This window comes from Enhydra lutris, unplaced genomic scaffold, assembly GCF_002288905.1.
Source record: "Enhydra lutris kenyoni isolate GAN:26980312 unplaced genomic scaffold, ASM228890v2 scaffoldscaffold9, whole genome shotgun sequence".
NCBI classification, from domain to species: domain Eukaryota; kingdom Metazoa; phylum Chordata; class Mammalia; order Carnivora; family Mustelidae; genus Enhydra; species Enhydra lutris.
The window spans coordinates 60,869,110-60,885,950 of NW_019154093.1; the positions used below are offsets into that span (position 1 = coordinate 60,869,110).

General features: G+C 45.4%; 1 protein-coding gene and 1 pseudogene across 2 annotated transcripts in view; both read right to left on the reverse strand.

Moving 5' to 3' along the window:
- The window catches only part of LOC111143028 (calponin 3), a 29,284-nt gene that overhangs the window by 9,359 nt on the left and 3,084 nt on the right, over positions 1-16,841 (reverse strand). The gene's annotated exons all lie outside the window — the stretch shown is intronic.
- Positions 975-7,437, reverse strand: LOC111143651 (annotated as a pseudogene).

Here is a 16,841-nt window from a genome sequence, read left to right on the forward strand (position 1 = left end):
GTGCACAGTAGCCCCCTTTTTCACAGCCATGCCTCCTTCCCCCCTACCCCACAACACCACTGAACACCACTTCTCCAGAGCCCTGCCCCCCACCCCCCCGCCTTTCTCACGGGCAGGCGCACTTCCCAGCAACTGACATACCCTGACTAGGCACACTAGCACACCAGCTGTGGGCTTCTCCCTGAAGCTCACCAACAGCCCCCTTGCTGTAACACATCAGTCAAGAGGTGGAGAAAATGAGGATAGAAAAAGGCCTCCGGGGCACTGGGGCTGGGTGACCGCCCTCCTGCCTGTTCCGCTCCCACCATGCTGGCATCTTCAGTTGCCCCCCTTCCTCCCGCGCTGGGCCTGAAGCTCCAGCTGAGCATGGCATCAGCCTTCTACCCCATCCCTTCCTCCCTCCGTCCTCAAAACGAAGAGCACCAGTGTGGAGTCACCCTCTAGTTCAAGGGCAGCTCAAACCTGTCTAGCTGCATGACCGTTCTTTTGGATCTCTAAAATAACACTTGCTTAAAAAATAATAATAAACAGTACAATCGTATGTAGAGTGCATTTTCAAGGGGGTAATACTGCTCCCCCAAAGGGGTGAAAATGGGTTCTTGTGGTGGGCAGTGAAATCCCCCGTAGACGGTACAATCATCTGTGACCTTCCCCAACAAACTCTGTTCCTTGGTACTAAATTTGATGGGAGTCAGGAGGCAATTGGGAAAAACTTCTATAGACTTTCCTTGGGAAAGAGATGATGGAAACAAAGTTGAAAAGCACTGAGACTGTGAAAATGCCCAAGTCTCTCTTCACTTCCTACCCACTATCCTACTCCTTCCCCAGAGACAAGCACCTGTCTTCTGCCACTTATCCCACGGGCACACATATATTAGGGTGAATCAAGTATAAAATAGCACAATTATCAGGCCACCTTCACAGGCACCAGCCCTGAGAGCCTATGCTTTATAACAGTAAAGGGAGCCTGGAGATCAGATGAAGGCCTGCTGGTTGCCAATAGCCATCCCTCCCAGGCACTGAGGCCTGAGAAGGTCCCCCACCAGCATCCCTAAAAGGGGATAACAGAGCAGTGAGGGACACGAGCTTCAGAAACATCTCAATAAGAGATCCCTAAGTACAATTCAGTGAAAAGGTGGGGGTGCACCCTGCACAAGGGACCGTGATCATAGAGATACATACGAGAACTAAGGGCCCTACTTATGCCCAGGGATGGTCTAGAATCTACTAAAGAATGAAGATGTGTCCTTCCTGTATACTCCTCACAATGTATTCTTATCACAGTGCTTGGTAAAACCTGGAAGCAGACAATTCCAGATCACTAGGCTCCCTGTTGCACGCCACCAAGATAATCCAGCATTACTCCAAACCCTCTAAGTACAATCCCATTCAATGCAGCGCCCCTCTCTTTCAAGTGTTCCTGTGTCATGGATTTTTTTTTTTTATGATTTTATTTACTTATTTGAGAACGAGGGAGCACGAGCGGGGAGAGGGGCAGAGGGAGAGAGACAAGCAAACTACCTGCCAACCAGCAGCCCACCCCTGAAGCCCAATCCACACGCAGGCATGTAAAGCAGTGGAAAGGAGAAGGACAAGAGGACTCCATGCTGAGCACGGAGCCCCATGCAGGGCTCAATCCCACGACCCTGAGATATGACTTGAGCCGAAATCAAGAGTAGGACGCCCAACCGGCTAGGTCACCCAGGCGCCCCAACAAATACCTATTAATAAGGTGTGTTAAGACATTTGCAAAATAATAACAACAACAATTATGTAGGGTATTTAAAATAAAAGAATAGAGAGGAGCCTGGTTGTTTCAGTTGATGGGGCACATGACTCTTGATCTCAGGGTTTTGGGTTTGAGCCCCATGTTGGATGCAGAGAGGACTTAAAAATAAAAACCTTAAAATAAAGAACAGAACCCACTGGGACTACCACTGTCAAAGGGCCAAAGAGATTCCCATCTGAAATACCATGATGCCTCTTCCCTCTTCATTATCTGCCATTCTTGAACCTCATGCAAGACAATGAACAGGCTTTAACATTTTCTAACCTACTTAACCCCCCACCCCACATACACACCTTTGCAAATTTTTAAGGTATTCATTCACATTATAGATACAACAAACAAGATCACAGGCCTTGAAGTCAAACTTTTAAAAGTTCCCAAAACTGTGTTCCCAATTCTAGTGTGACCTAAATAAGTAACCTAATCCTGATGACCACATTTCTGATAGGTAGTCTTCCTTCCAGGACCACTGTGAGAACGAAGCTGGTTCCACCCATAAGGAAGGGCGCATCTCCATGCCCGACACATCGAGTTAATGCTCTCCTCTTACGTGAGCTTGAGTACAGAGGTACAAAGCTTTCTATTAACCAAACCCCACTGCCACCTGTTCACTTTACTGTCTACAGTTCAAAAAGTTCCACTGGGACTCATCTGGGATACCACACATCACCACTCATCCCAAAGCTCACTCCTGCCTATCTTTGGATCCCAAATTCTCATTCTTTCAGATTACTGCTAATGGAAAGGATGAAGTAACTACTTTTTAAAAAGCAGAAATTCTTTCTTACAGGGTAGAGGTGGGAATTCTAGAGAAAATCCCTTTACATTTGGTATAAGAAGGTCAAGGTAGATTGCATGCCTTCCTCCAGGTCACTACAAAATCTGAGACTCTATGGTGTGAACTGTGCTTAAGATATGATGGGGAATGCTTATATATTCCAGAGCTGTGGAAAACCTTATTTGTCTCAGGTAAACAGGAAGGACACCTAAGAGCTTTTTTCCCCAACTGAAACTCTGGAAACTCAAAGTTAACATCCCTGCTGGTGAGCTTCTTAGAGAAACCAGAGAAACTTTCAACCTTGTGCCCATGTCGCTTTGCTGTGCTTTATCCAAATGAACCTTTGTGAGCAGACTGCCATTCCGCTTCACGTGGATCCTCTCGTCTACAATTTTGCTTAGAAAAACCAAGTCCTCCAGGACTGCACCAGGCACGACTGTCAAAGTGCGGATACTGGGACACTTTTGCTCATTTTTTGTATGGCCGTTTTCAAGTTGGTGGAGGCAGAATTCTCCTCTGAGCAATAAAGACAACATAACATGCTTCCCAGTGAACAACTTCTCCAGTTTACAGACTAGCCGGACTTGGATTTTCTGGAAAGATTTCAGTTGAGGAATGGGAACAAAGATGATAATCTTCCAACCAACCTCCAACTTCTGTTTCCTTGGCTGCTGTTATATTCAGCTCCTTTAGCCAGGCTCTGAGGGCCCACTGCCTCTCCAGCTTAAGGAAAGCCTGGCAGATGCTGGACTTGAACTCATCCAGCTTCTTGCCATTGGGCCTTAGGATCTTCCTGTGGAACTGAACATGGCCTTCTCCTCGGTGAGAGCACCGGCCTAGGAAGAGCCTACAAGTATTTCCAAAGTCGGGTCCTTCTCTCAGAAGGACAGCCAGACCTTCAGATACAGCATATGGCACCAGCACAATTTTTTTCTCTCCAAATATGTATACTCAAATAAATACAAAGACATTATGATTCAATGTGCCAATACTGTGAAACTGACAAAGTTTTTGAAATAACCTAAGAGGAGTTGGGCCAGTGCCTAAAGCAAACAACATAACTAATAAACGATTAAGAAAATGCAGAATAAAACAGAATGTCAATTTTGTCTTCTCTATCTAGAAACCGACCTTCAGACTACACTAAAATATACATAGTTCAAAGTTGGACTTTGAACCCAAAAAACAAAAACTCCCATAAAAAAGGGGACATAAGACACAAAGAGACATTTCCCCAAAGAAGACATACAGATGGCCAACAGATACAGGACAAGATGCTCAACATCGGTTATCATCAGCAAAATGCTAATTAAAGCTGCAATGAGATACCATCTCATGCCAGGCAGAATGGCAAAAATCAAAAACACAAGAAACAAGAAGTGTTGGGTGAGGATATGGAAAAAAAGGAAACTCTCTGCACTGTTGGTGGAAATGCAAACTGGTGCAGCCACTGTGGAAACCAGTATGGAGGTTCCCTCAAAAGTTACAAATAGAGCTACCCTCTGATCCAGTAATTGCACTACTGGATATTTACCCAAAAAATACAATAACACTAATTCAAAAGATACATGTACCCCCTGTGTTTAGCAGCATTATTTACCAAAGACAAATTATGGAGGCAGCCCAAGTACACATCCATAGATCTACAAATAAAGAAGGGGTTGAGGTGCCTGGGTGGCTCATTCGGTTAAGTGGTTGCCTTTGGCTCAGGTCATGCTCTCAGGGGTCCTGGGATCAAGTCCCACATCAGTCTCCCTGCTCAGTGGGGAGCCTGCTTCTCCCTCTCCCTCTGCCTGCTGTTCCCCCTGCTTGTGCTCTCTCTCCCTCTCTGTCAAATACATGAACTCTTTAAAAAAAAAAAAAAGTGGTATATATACTAATATACACACACACTGATGTACTGCGTGTGCAATGGAGTATTACTCAGCCTAATAAAAGAATCAAATCTCACCATTTGCAATGATGAAGTAGAAAGTATTATGCTAAGTGAAATAAGCCAGTGAGAGAAAGACAAATAACCATATAACTATGTGAAACAAAAACGAGAAAAAAAAAATGAGCAAAGGAGTTTAAAAAAAAAAGAAAGAAAGAAAGACACAATCCAAAAAAAAAAAAAAAAAAAAAAGACTCAACTATGGAGAAAAAATGGACAATTACCTGAGGGGAGGGGGATGGGGATTGGGGGGGGGGGGGAGCTGAATACTGCACAGCTGCAACTAATACAACACTGTATGTGAACTAACCTGGAATTAAAATTATAAAAATAATAATAAAAAGACATCTTAAATAAATAAAAGTTGTACTTTGAAATTTCAAATCTCAACAAGTAGGAGTCACGCCTAGAGGCTGGATTCCCAGAACAATCTAGACTCAGAAAGAACGATGAACAAAGATGCACATATTGAACAGCTCGGTATGTGAGAAACCTCGACAAACCAAAGGAACAGAAATGTAGATGTGGGGCCGCTGCACCCTGACCCCCACCCAAAAGGCAAGGGTGTCTCTAGTACGGACCAAAGAACCTGCTGGCATGCTAGACGGGCTCCTGGAGAGAGGGTGTGCAGGGACCTGGGGAGGCAGTCATCCGTCACCAGGGGCCAGCACACCTATGGCAAGCCATGTGCAACGTGTCGATGTCCTCTCCGTGGAAGCAGCACAGGCTTCAGTCCTCTTGTACCCCTAGAGCGCGTGCCTGCTGCATGTGGCCCACAGTGGGTACTCAACAAATGACTTTTCATCCACTGACAGAAGGACCCAACGAGAAAAATGCTACAGATTTAAAGATCGATCTTGTTTCGGAAAGGCATCTGCATTGGAATGCTGCTGGTTTTTATAGGCATCGCATCTCTTTGATCTGCCAATCTAGTAACCTTAGATGGATCACTAGGGACATATTTGTTTTACTTTCTCATAAGAGTCCCTATGTCTATGGCACTCCTTATGGCCAGCTCAGTAACTCCAGAAGCAGGGCCCGCTCAGAAGCAACAACTGTGCCCACTGTGCTGACCTGCGTCAGGGCGGGAGGAGCTCCTGGCTTATGTACCTTCAGGCTTAGACTTAGATCTGTTCTCTTCTGGGTTTTTATATTCATATATATAGACAGAGATTTTTTAAAAGATTTATTTATTTGAGAGAGAGAACACAAATGAGGGGGAGAGGGAGAGTGAATCTCAAGCAGACCCCACGCTAACTACAGAGCCCAACGCGAGGCTCCATCTCAAGACCCTGAGATCAGGACCTGAGCCGAAACAGGGTCGGATGCTCGACAGACTGCACCACCCAGGTGTCCAAGTCTCTTCGATTCTGGTTAACAAACGAACAACCGGCAACCTGGAAACTGCTGGACATACTTCTTAAACGTACGGAAAATTAAACTGGGAACAGCTCAAAAGAAATGAAGTTGAGATTCAGGAAATCACAGCTTAATTATTCCAGATACATATAAATTCCTACAGCAAGTTGTAGAACTAACTGGTCACGCATACTCCATAAGCTAAACAACTCTAAGAAGCTAACACTGTCTTGGTCTGCAGAGGTCACAATTCTTTATAAAATTCTAGTGCTTGTCTTCTGTGCTTGATAACAACACCTCTACGAGGTAACCAAGGAGAGGATTATGTACCTAAAACAGGCATGAGAGGAGTGTGTGGACTAGAAAATGTTACATAATCATTGTCACCCTGACTTTATAAAAACCAAAAACCAAGCTGCCAAAGCAAGGATTAGACTCCTCTGATAGGAAGGTGCCTCATCGGCCTCATCGCAGTGATGAAAACAGACTGAGTCTGTGCTCTGGAGTCAAACAGAGGAGTTAGTTATAATCCCACCGGACCCTAGCAGGTTCAGCCATATCCGCAGCATGACTGTGATCAGTTCTGAGTACTCTACTCTAAGAGGGGCCACTGACAGACTGACATCAGTTTCTAGAAGAGGCAAACTGAATGGAGGAAAGAGGAGAAAAATCATCCACAGCGCTTAAGGAGAGACTGGCCAGCCAGGATTGGCTATCTAGAACCTGGAAGCGGCTGTGGGGGCCACAGAACAAACAGGCTGGCACCATCTGAACTTTCAGATGAAAATCATATAGGGGTGCCCAGCTGGCTCAGTCAGTGGAGCATGCAACTCTTGATCTTGGAGTTGTGAGTTCAAGGCCCACCTCTGGGTGTGGAGATTACTTTAAAATAACAATCTTTAAAAAAAAAAAAAAGGTCCCATAGAAGAGGAAGTCCATCTATTCTGAATGGCATGCTGGAACTACTAGGGAGGCGCACTGGATCCACGCAGGAACTGAGCGAGTGCAGAGTGCCGGCCAAGCACAGTTGGGGGACAAAGCCTGCGGGAGAACATTCTCTTGCTTTGGAAGGAGGCTGGCTGGGTCTTGAATTTGCTGTTGCTGCAGAAATCCTGATGAAAGGGGACTGACCCTGAAGCCCCACGGGCAAAGTAGATGAAAAAGCAGAGATGCTCTTCCGAGCTTTGTTTCCTTCGTCTCACGTCCAGGATCTGAGGCTCTGCCTCACTCCCTGCTCATCAGACCCGCGGGCCTCCAGGGTTTTTACGGCCGTCTGCATCTTCAGGCACTTGCATCCTCAGCGGCATCCAGGGCCTCCCACATAATCTGTGAGTGGGCATGTGGACTGCCGGAAGTTGTCCTTTGTTCCTCTAATCACAAGGGACATCATGGCAGTGACATTTCTGTAGCTGTGGAATGCACACTCACTCCGCATCAGTGATATAGCAAGTTTGCTTTGTAGGATGTGTCTTGTGACCTGTGGGGGCCATGAAATCCATCTCCAGGCCCCAAGTGTACACTGTATTTGCAAGGAACTCACCTCCACTGAACCGGAAAAACACCCTCTGCTCCCCACATCGCTGCCCACAGTTGCAAGTGCTCCCAGATGCCCACCCCAGAGGTGTGTCAAACACACACCACCCCCTCACTCTGAGCTCCTGATCGGCCATGGGTGGAAAGGAGGCTGAGGAAGAAGCAGGACACCAGCCTTTCAGGCAGCCTTCAATACATGAGGAGCTCCTATTGGGGGCCTAGCTACATCTCAGCTCATGAATGTCTTTTCTAACTACAGTCGCGTCTGTCCCTTTGAGAGAGCTGGCTGTACACCACCAGTGAAGAACAGAGCTCAAATACCTCACCTGAAATACGGGCTAGATGCTGACCAGTGAGATGTCACAGGAGTCTTCCACAGACGTTAACTGTGCAAGATACCAGGGCCTTTTTCTCAGTGAACATCAGATACAAAATTTCCATCAAAAGGCAGGACAGAATTGCCCAGTTCCTCTTTTTAAAAAAATTTTTCTAACTTACATCATGAAATAGCATATGAAGATATAGGACTCTCAACTTGCTGAGACCCTAAGTAAGTAAAAAGGTCTTGGTTCACTTTACTTTAATGGGGAATATGAAAAAAGATGAAGTCGAAAGTAAGGTTCAAACACCTTCATGTCACCAAGTCCTATACAAGTGCCACCAAAGACAGGATAGATACAAACTAGGGTACAAGCTTTTTACATACTGAAACAAAAAAGGCAATAGTTAATAAGATTGATAGAATTCCTAAAAATAAAAATAAAAATAAAAATAAAAAAGTGTGACCACAGTTCCCTTTTCCAGTTCTGAAGTCCAGGAGGACCCTGGGATGAGGTCACATCTGGACAAGGCTAATTCCACGTTCTACCTGACTGTAACACAAGCTGAGAGCAGGAGACAAAGGTCTCTCAAAGGCTATGTCTCAAAGGCTTGCTAAAGACACCAGGCACAGGAACAGAATAAACCCACCTCTGCATCCCTTCCAGACCAAGGGCCAAGGGAATAAGGAGAGAGAGTGGCACATAGGCAGCCAAGGGACCTCGGCAGGACTCAGCAGAAAGAAGTCACTGGGTCAACAGCCTATTTGGCAGGCCTGGCCCATCTCCTCCCACGGCCACGGCCTGCACCCTTAGCCCTCGCGCCTTCTTGCAGCTCCAGGAAGACAAGGTCAGGAGTACAGTTACACCCTTCTTTCACAGGAGAGGGTGAACCCAGCAATGGCACAGGAGATGTCTCCCCCACCTCAGTTTCCCATCCTCTTCCATGTTCTTTCCCGCTTTCTACCGGAACCTTCTTCCCTCCATGGCCTTGGTTCCCCTCACCCTGTGTGTTGAGTCCTTCCCCTTACTTGGTCCATGAGTGGGTTCAGACAACCTGCCATCTTATTTGAAACAAGTGCATCTTTTTTTTTCCCAAGTATAGTTGACACACAGTGTTACATAGTTTCTGATGTCCAGCATAGTGATCCCACTTCACTATACGTTACCCAACGCTCACCACAACAAGCACAGATACATGTATTTTTAGTAATCTCTACACCCATCTTGGGGTTTGAATTCACGACCCCAATATCAAGAGTCACATGCTCTTCCAACTGAGCCAGCCAGGCACCCCAACAGGCACATCTTTGATTAAACTTGCTGCCAGCTTCCAACACTGTCCTGTTTCTCTTTCATTTCATGACAAACCTCTCCATTTAGTACTTCTTCCTGAATCCTCTAGAAATTTACTCTACTGAAGACCATCTCCTCACAAGATCACCAGGGACCCCCTCAATAGCCAAATCCAGTGGTGTGTTTCTGCAGCACTCCAGAAAACCCCTCCAACCTCTCCTCCTGTGGCTTCTTGTTAAAGGGCATCATCCCCAAGTTCCTTCTCTGGCCTGCCTTCTCCCTTTCCCCTTGAAAGCTGCCAATTCTCCCTGAGTTCTGGCTTCTGATTAAAACAGTGAAGAGCATGGGCTCCGGAAGCTGAATGCTCAGGCTGGAGTCCCAGTTTCCCTGTTCCTCACCTGTAAACCAGAGGTCATTAACGGTGCTTACATCAGAGAGTTGTTGGGGAGAATCAATGACTTAATTCATATAAACATGAAGGAATTAATAAATGTCAACCCTTATCCTTCTGTGCTTTGCTGGCCATTCCTGTCTGGATACCAAAAAGATTTCCTCTTTTAATTCAATATATCATACAGAACAATCACTTGACACTATTTGACAACCATTTTGATAAGAAATCATTCTGATGCTGCCTAGGCTTTTATTTAAAAAACCACTCGTTATTTGGGATGCATGGGTGGCTCAGTTGGTTAAGTGTCTACCTTCGGCTCAGGTCATTATCCCGGGGTCCTTGGATTGAGCCCCATGTTGAGCTCCCTGCTCACTGGGGAGTCTGTTTCTCTCTCTGCCCCTCCCCCTCCTAACTCATTCTCTCTCAAATAAATAAAATCTTTAAAAGAAGAAAAAACTACCTGGGGTACCTGCATGGCTCAGTCAGTTAAGCACATGGCTTCAACAAAGGTCATGATCCCAGGGTCCCAGAATTGAGCCCCGCACTGGGTTCCCTAATCAGTGGGAAACCTGCTTCTCCCTCTTCCGGCTCTGGTGCTTGCACGTGCTCTCTCTCTCTCTCATGCTTGTTCTCCCTCTCTCAGATAAATAAATAAAATACATCTTTTTAAAAGTCTGCTCATTATCAAGTAATTCGTAAAAGATGCCCCCACCTCACTCTGCTGCCAAATCTCACCTGAGTGGTGGGGAGATGGCAGAGAGAATAGGTGTCACAAATGTCAGTGACCTGTGACTTCATAATAATGAACTAAAGCAAGTGACCTGAATTTTGACAAGGCCACTCAGATATAGTTTTGTTTTTGTTTTGTTTTGTTTTTATCATCAAGAGGAGAACCACCTTCCCTTTCATAACTTTAGTGGGAAGTATAAACTGATTTTTCTAGAGAGTCATTTGGTACTACCTACAACACTTATGAATGTTGGGTCAAAAGTTATGCTCTTTTCTACACAAGCACTTTTGAAGGAAACATCCGGGAGAAGAGAGGTAATGAATCAATAACGGGGATCCATACGACAGACTCTGATGCAGTTCTAAAATGGTCGACTGATACTCAGAGTTGCACAAGTGGCTGGCTTGGGTAAGGGATACAGGATACTTTCACTTCCATATTTTGGTACCGTCTGCATTCTTCACAACAAATATTTCATTCACAAAATCAGAGTATAAAGAGAAGAGGTTCCCACAGGCAAGGAAGATGGCGTCATACAGAGATGGCGCATCAAAAAGTCACGGGCTCCACAGGGATTTGGTCCCTGTCAGCCGGGTCTGACTCCAAGGCTACGTCTTCTCCTCCACCAGATGCTCTCCTACCCCCACCCTCCTAAACAAGCCCCGATAGGCATTCCCCACACCATACCCGGAGCCTACAGCCCAGAGAGCTGTGCTGCCTGCGGGAGGAGGATTAGCCAGTAGGCTTAGAGTCTGCGGCTTCCCATTAAGTCCTCTCCAGTCACGGAGAAGCAAGGGTGCCTGCGAAAGCCACTTCCACCACCACCACCGTAGCTGACTGAGGCACCGGAACAGGCTGCAGAGCTCGAGAAAAAACAATGATTCAAACCAGCCCATGGGGAATCTGCAGTCTCAAAGGGCGTTGCCAGTATGGTTCAGAAGTTCATAATAAGATATTTGGCAGAGATGTCTCAGACTAAAAACACTGTAACTCCACCACTGGCCCCTATAAAAAGAGCTTCCTACGACACCCGTTGTTTTAGAAGGTGCTGTAAGACGGAATGCAGGAAAGGGTGTCAACCGCGGAGCAGTCGCTGGAAAGAGGAAAAGAAGAAAAATTAAAAATCAAGCCAAGAGAGGAAGAAAATGCAAAATGAAAGCCTGGCTGGCGAAGTGCACGCACGCGTGTGTGGCTGTGTGTGTAGGGGGTTGTGTGTGTGCGAGGCCAAGGTGAGGTGGGGCTGAGGGTCTGATACAACATACGGGTCTCTTAAAAAAGGTAAGGAAAAAGCAGAGACAAATGCTCTCCAGTCCTCAGAGCAGAGAACGGGCCATTCAAGGGAAGGGATGTGGCCATCTGTGAACTCTCGAGAAAGGCCCTAGAGTTCCAGCTTAGCTGCTAAGGGCCAAGGACACGGACAAGCTCACAATGTGATGTTTAACATAAGTATAATTTCTATACTCGATTAGAACCATGATTGCTGTTGCTATTTTTGCATTCAAAGTGGAATCACATGTTTGAATTAGGAGAGACTTACTACACATGGTACTGATTATTTCCTCTCCTATTTCCTCCCATGTGAAACAAAAGGAGGGAGGGAATACTGCACTAGGGAAGCACACACTTGCTCCCCACTCCCCCCTCACCCGGTTGTGTGGAGCCTTGTGCAGCATGAAGCAGGCTCAGAGGCTTGGGACAATGAGGAAAGATCAGTGTCCAAACATTTGGGAAGGGGAAAGAAACAACAGTGAAATCACAGGCAACTCTCCGTGGAGCCACTCCATGACTAGGATCCTCCGGAAATTTGTGAGGGAGGAGAGGAAAATGGCCATAAATGTTTAGGCTGTGTCTCACCCGAAGAGTCCATCCAAGCCCACAGACCTCCTTTTTTGTCTGCACTCCTGCCTCAAATTCCCTGGCCTGCCCACTGCAGACTGCTGGGAGCATCGCACCCTGAAGCTTCCCTCAGCCCAAGGAAGACACTGAAGAAGGGCCCTCCCTGCCTCACGAAGGAAAACTAAGTCTTCTGAGCTCATGGACTTACTTCACACAGGTCTAGGTGGAGCCCTCAACAGACCATGTACAACGGAAGGCCTACAGTGACAGCCAAAATCTTCACACAAAAAGATAGGGGTGCCCGGTGGGCTCAGTCAGTGGAGCTGTGACTCTTGATCTCAGGGTTATGAGTTCCAGCCCCAGGCTGGGTGCAGAGAGGACTTAAAACACTAAAATCTTTAAAAAAAAGAAAAAAAAGAAAAGAAAAGAAAAGAAAGAAAGAAAGAAAAGAAACACAAAGAGGTAAATACGTTTGTCAGCCCTCTGTGGAGGAGTATGAAGCCTCTCTGAAACCAAGAAAAGAAAGAGTGATCCTATCTTGTTTAACAGAAATCAATCTCTTAAGAGAAAGCCAAACAAGAACTTGGCCAGAAAGTGAAGCCTCTAGCTTTCCACAGAAGCCCCTGGCTCTGAGGGGAGCATGGACAAGGACAAGGGGAGCATGGAAAAGGAGAACAGGGTTAGAGGCCCCGGGATTTCACAGAGGGAGCACAGGCCACCAGGGGAAGGAGTCTTGGATAAGGACTCTAGGGGCAGATCCTATTCCTGACACAGAAGCGAACCCAGAGATGTTGCCTGGCATCGTTGTCCCTTATCTGCCAGAAGCCTCATCAGATACAAACAGATTCCCGAATGAATGGCCAATTCCTGGAGATAATCTCAGTATCTAGAAGATAAGAGAAGCTCAGAACACAGGACTGAACCCAACCAGCTGGGAACCAGCCAGCAAAGTGGGAACAGTGGATCACATTGACATCATGTGCACGTCTGGGTCCTGGCACAATGCTCAACACTTTACACAGACTGGCCACCTTACTGACTTCCAACAACCATATAAAAGATAGATATCTCCATATTCTTATTTTACAGATGAGACACGGGTTACTTGCCCAAAGTCACCGAGTCAGGGGCAGAAGCAAGACTCCATGTCCTTAGCCACCAGGTTCTACTTTCTCATGACAAGAACCCAGAGAAGATTAACTGCCATTTTCGAGTTAACAAGAATTCCCAAGGACATCTGTGTTCATAAAATTTGCAACATATTTTTGTATTTGTTAGAACCCCTGACATCTCCTCCCCCTCCCCAAATTGCATATGCTTCAGGCCCCACAGACAACCAGGATCTACTCTGGGCTCAGGAAATCCTTAGCCAAAACCTGAGCACAAGTACATACAAGTTATAGCTAAAAGCCCTCTATGGCTAGGAATTTAGAGTTAAGAAGAAACAAGCATGTGGGATATATGCCATAGGAGTCTAATGCCTAAAAGAAAAAGAAATTCACCAAAAACCTAAGGACAACCCCCTCCCACCACCTAGTTGTACTGAGAAGGTAAATAAAGCATCTTCTCATTCTCCTGTGTATAATGGTAGCTGGCTGAAAAATCAAAACCATCCAATTGCGCTTCTTTTTTTTTTAATGTTACAGATAATAATCATGGTTCATAGTACACTTTTAAGTGAAAACTCAGTTCCCTAGTCCTCATGATCGCATTGTGGAAGGGAAAAGGTCAGGGGAGAAAGGATGCGCTACTGGTTGATGACTGTAGCAGCAAGATCCTCCTCATCAAGCTTAGTTGTTTTTTTGCTTTTTTTTTTTTTTTTTTGTAAGTAAGGTCTACACCCAACATGGGGCTCCAACTCAGGATCCCAAGAGTCACATGCTTCACCAACTAAGCCAGCCAGGCCCACTGCTCACTGTCAAGCTTATATTTGAAATCTAAAAAAGTGGATAGAGACAGACAAATAATACAACTGCCACAAAGGAAAGAGTGTAAAAAACTGTGGGCTGGGGCGCCTAGGTGGCACAGTCGGTTGGGTGTCCGACTTTTGGTTTCGGCTCAGGTCATGACCTCAAGGTGGGGAGATCTAGCCCCACAGCAGACTGGACTCCACGCTCAGCAGGGAGTTGGCCTGAGACTCTCTCTCTCTCTCTGCCTTTCCACAAGTGCTCTCTCCCTAAAATAAAATAAAATAAAATAAATTTAAAAAGAAAGAAAAAAGAAAAAGCTATGGGGTCACAGGACAGTAAGCTTGATAATAATCCTCATTAGAATTCCAGAGTAGGGGCGCCTGGATGGCTCAGTGGGTTAAGCTGCTGCCTTCGGCTCAGGTCATGATCTCGGGGTCCTGGGATCGAGTCCCGTATCGGGCTCTCTGCTCAGCAGGGAGCCTGCTTCCCTCTCTCTCTCTCTGTCTACCTCTCTGCCAACTTGTGACCTCTGTCAAATAAATAAATAAAATCTTAAAAAAAAAAAAAAAAAGAATTCCAGAGTAATGAAGTTTCAGCATTTTAAAGAGGAAAGCAGGGTACCCCTTCTTGAGTTAGCAAATGTATTTTCTTTAACCGTTTTGGTCAAGACAGGGGGAAAAAAAGAGGGCATGTCCCACCCAGGTCAACTGAATGACCGCTTTGCAGGTGGTCTTTGGGAGATGCTGGCACCCCACAGAGCCTTCCAGAGGAGACTTCTACTGTTCCTCCCCAATTTGGGAGTCTAAGAAAGAGCCCCAGGGGCAACCCTCTCCAGTCCCCTCTCTCCTCAGGAGCTTTGTACCACCACTTTGCTATTGCTCAATAAACTTTGCCTGGTGCCCAGGTAGCTCAGTGGTTAAGTGGTTAGGTGTCAGCCTCTGGCTAAGGTCATGATCCCAGAGTCATTGGATCAAGCCCCATATTGGGCTCTCTGCTCAGCTGGGAGCCTGCTTCTCCCTCTCCCTCTGCTGCTCTGCCTGCTGCTCTGCCTACTTGTGGTCTCTGTCAAATAAATAAATGTTTATTTTTTAAGATTTTTAAATTTATATATTTGACAGAGAGACACACAGAGAGAGAGGGAACACAAGCAGGGGGAGTGGGAGAGGGAGAAGCCGGCTTCCCGCCAAGCAGGGAGCCTGATGTGGGGCTTAATCCCAGGACCCGGGGATCACGACCTGAGCAGAAGGCAGGCACTTAATGACTGAGCCACCCAGACACCCCAATAAATAAAATCTTTTAAAAGGTAAATAAACCTTGCTTTCTTCCCTCCAAAAATTAAGAGAAAAAGAAAGAGCTTCAGCAACAAAGGAATTATGTTGATAATAAGTTTTCTAATGTAATATTAATAAAACAAACTGAAGAAAAAGAAGCTGTAAAAAATCACCCGATCCTTCCAAAATATCACACTGCACTACAGAATTCTTTTGCAATGAATACTCTAACAGGACTGATTTCCAATTTTTAAAGATAGTAAAATCTACTCCTGATGGAGAAATTCACTGAATCAACATATACTGAGCACCAACTACATGCCAAGTTATATTCTAAAATATAGATCTTGATATATTTCATCAATGAATAAGACTGGAACCCATATGGCTGGTGGAAAGAGACAAGAAACAGAAGTTTTGAATTAAAAACCTATTTCTGGAGGACCTGGGATGGCTCAGTAAGTAGAGCATGGACTCTTGATCTTAGGATCATGAATTCAAGCCCAACAATGGGTGTAGGGAAAAAAAGAAAAGAAAAAAAAAAAAAAGCTAAAGCTAAGCTCATCCACGGTTTCACCATGATTCTGGTGCTCTACTAGCAAAACAAGGCAGGCCACCTTAGGGTACAACTACAGCTGGAGGAGTCCACCGTCACCCTGGGGTTACCTTGATCAGGAACGCTCTCGGAGCAACTGCTTGTCCAAAGGCAGGCAGGCTGGCAGAACTCGTGGGACATTTGGTCCTATTTAATTAGTGTATGATTGTTTCACTTACTCTTCAGTGATTTACATTTTAGAATTAAGTCTTCCGACATGGTTTTTAGCTGCTGAGGGCTACCATTCTGTAACCAAGAAGATTCTGTGAGAAGCTACTTTGCTTAAATCATACATTCTATGTGAGAAGGAAATGGTGAGAACATGCATTCCAATCCCATTCTTCTTCTTAATAGTTCAGATAGACTCCTCCCTAAAAACATCCTGAGGTAAGATCACTTCAGCTCTACCCACCTCCCCACAACTCATTTCTCCAGTTTCCTAGGACCTCTCAGCTCCCCCCTAGTGGGGAGCATGTTTCAGTGCGTCCTCAACTTTACAAGGAACTACTCTGGCCCCAACATCTTGCTCAGAGCCAAGCATCAGGAGATGCTGTGCTTTCCTTGAGGACCTGTCCTGTTTTCTCACAGCTTAAAGGGCACAGAGGTGTTTTCCTTTTCATTCTGGTCCCCAAGATGCAGTCAAATGTCTGGCTCACTCTGCAGAACACATACAAGATCTTACTACTTTATGAGTGTCTACCTACCCCACCCAACTGTCTACACCAGCTTCTGTACTGTCCCTGACCCTACTAATCTATCACGATCTTTGTAGATAAAGTTACTGGGTCTAGTTGTTTAAAGATGTTTTTGAGTCCATGCTGAAGGATTCTACTTTTTTAGGCTGTTTTCAAACTTCTTGCCTATTAAAAAAATATATATAAGTTTGACATGTTTTGCCACGTATTATCATCTTGTCAAATAAGTACCGTAAGCTTACAGATTTTTTCCTGAAATTTTACTAATTAAAAGTACTTAAGATCAAAGGCTTCCTCAATTTATTGATGAACTGCTTTCACAGCTGGAATGTAATAAGACCAAAGGCTTATTTAATAGAAATGGAATACTTACACAGGCAGTGACAAGTCTAAGAACTAGATTAC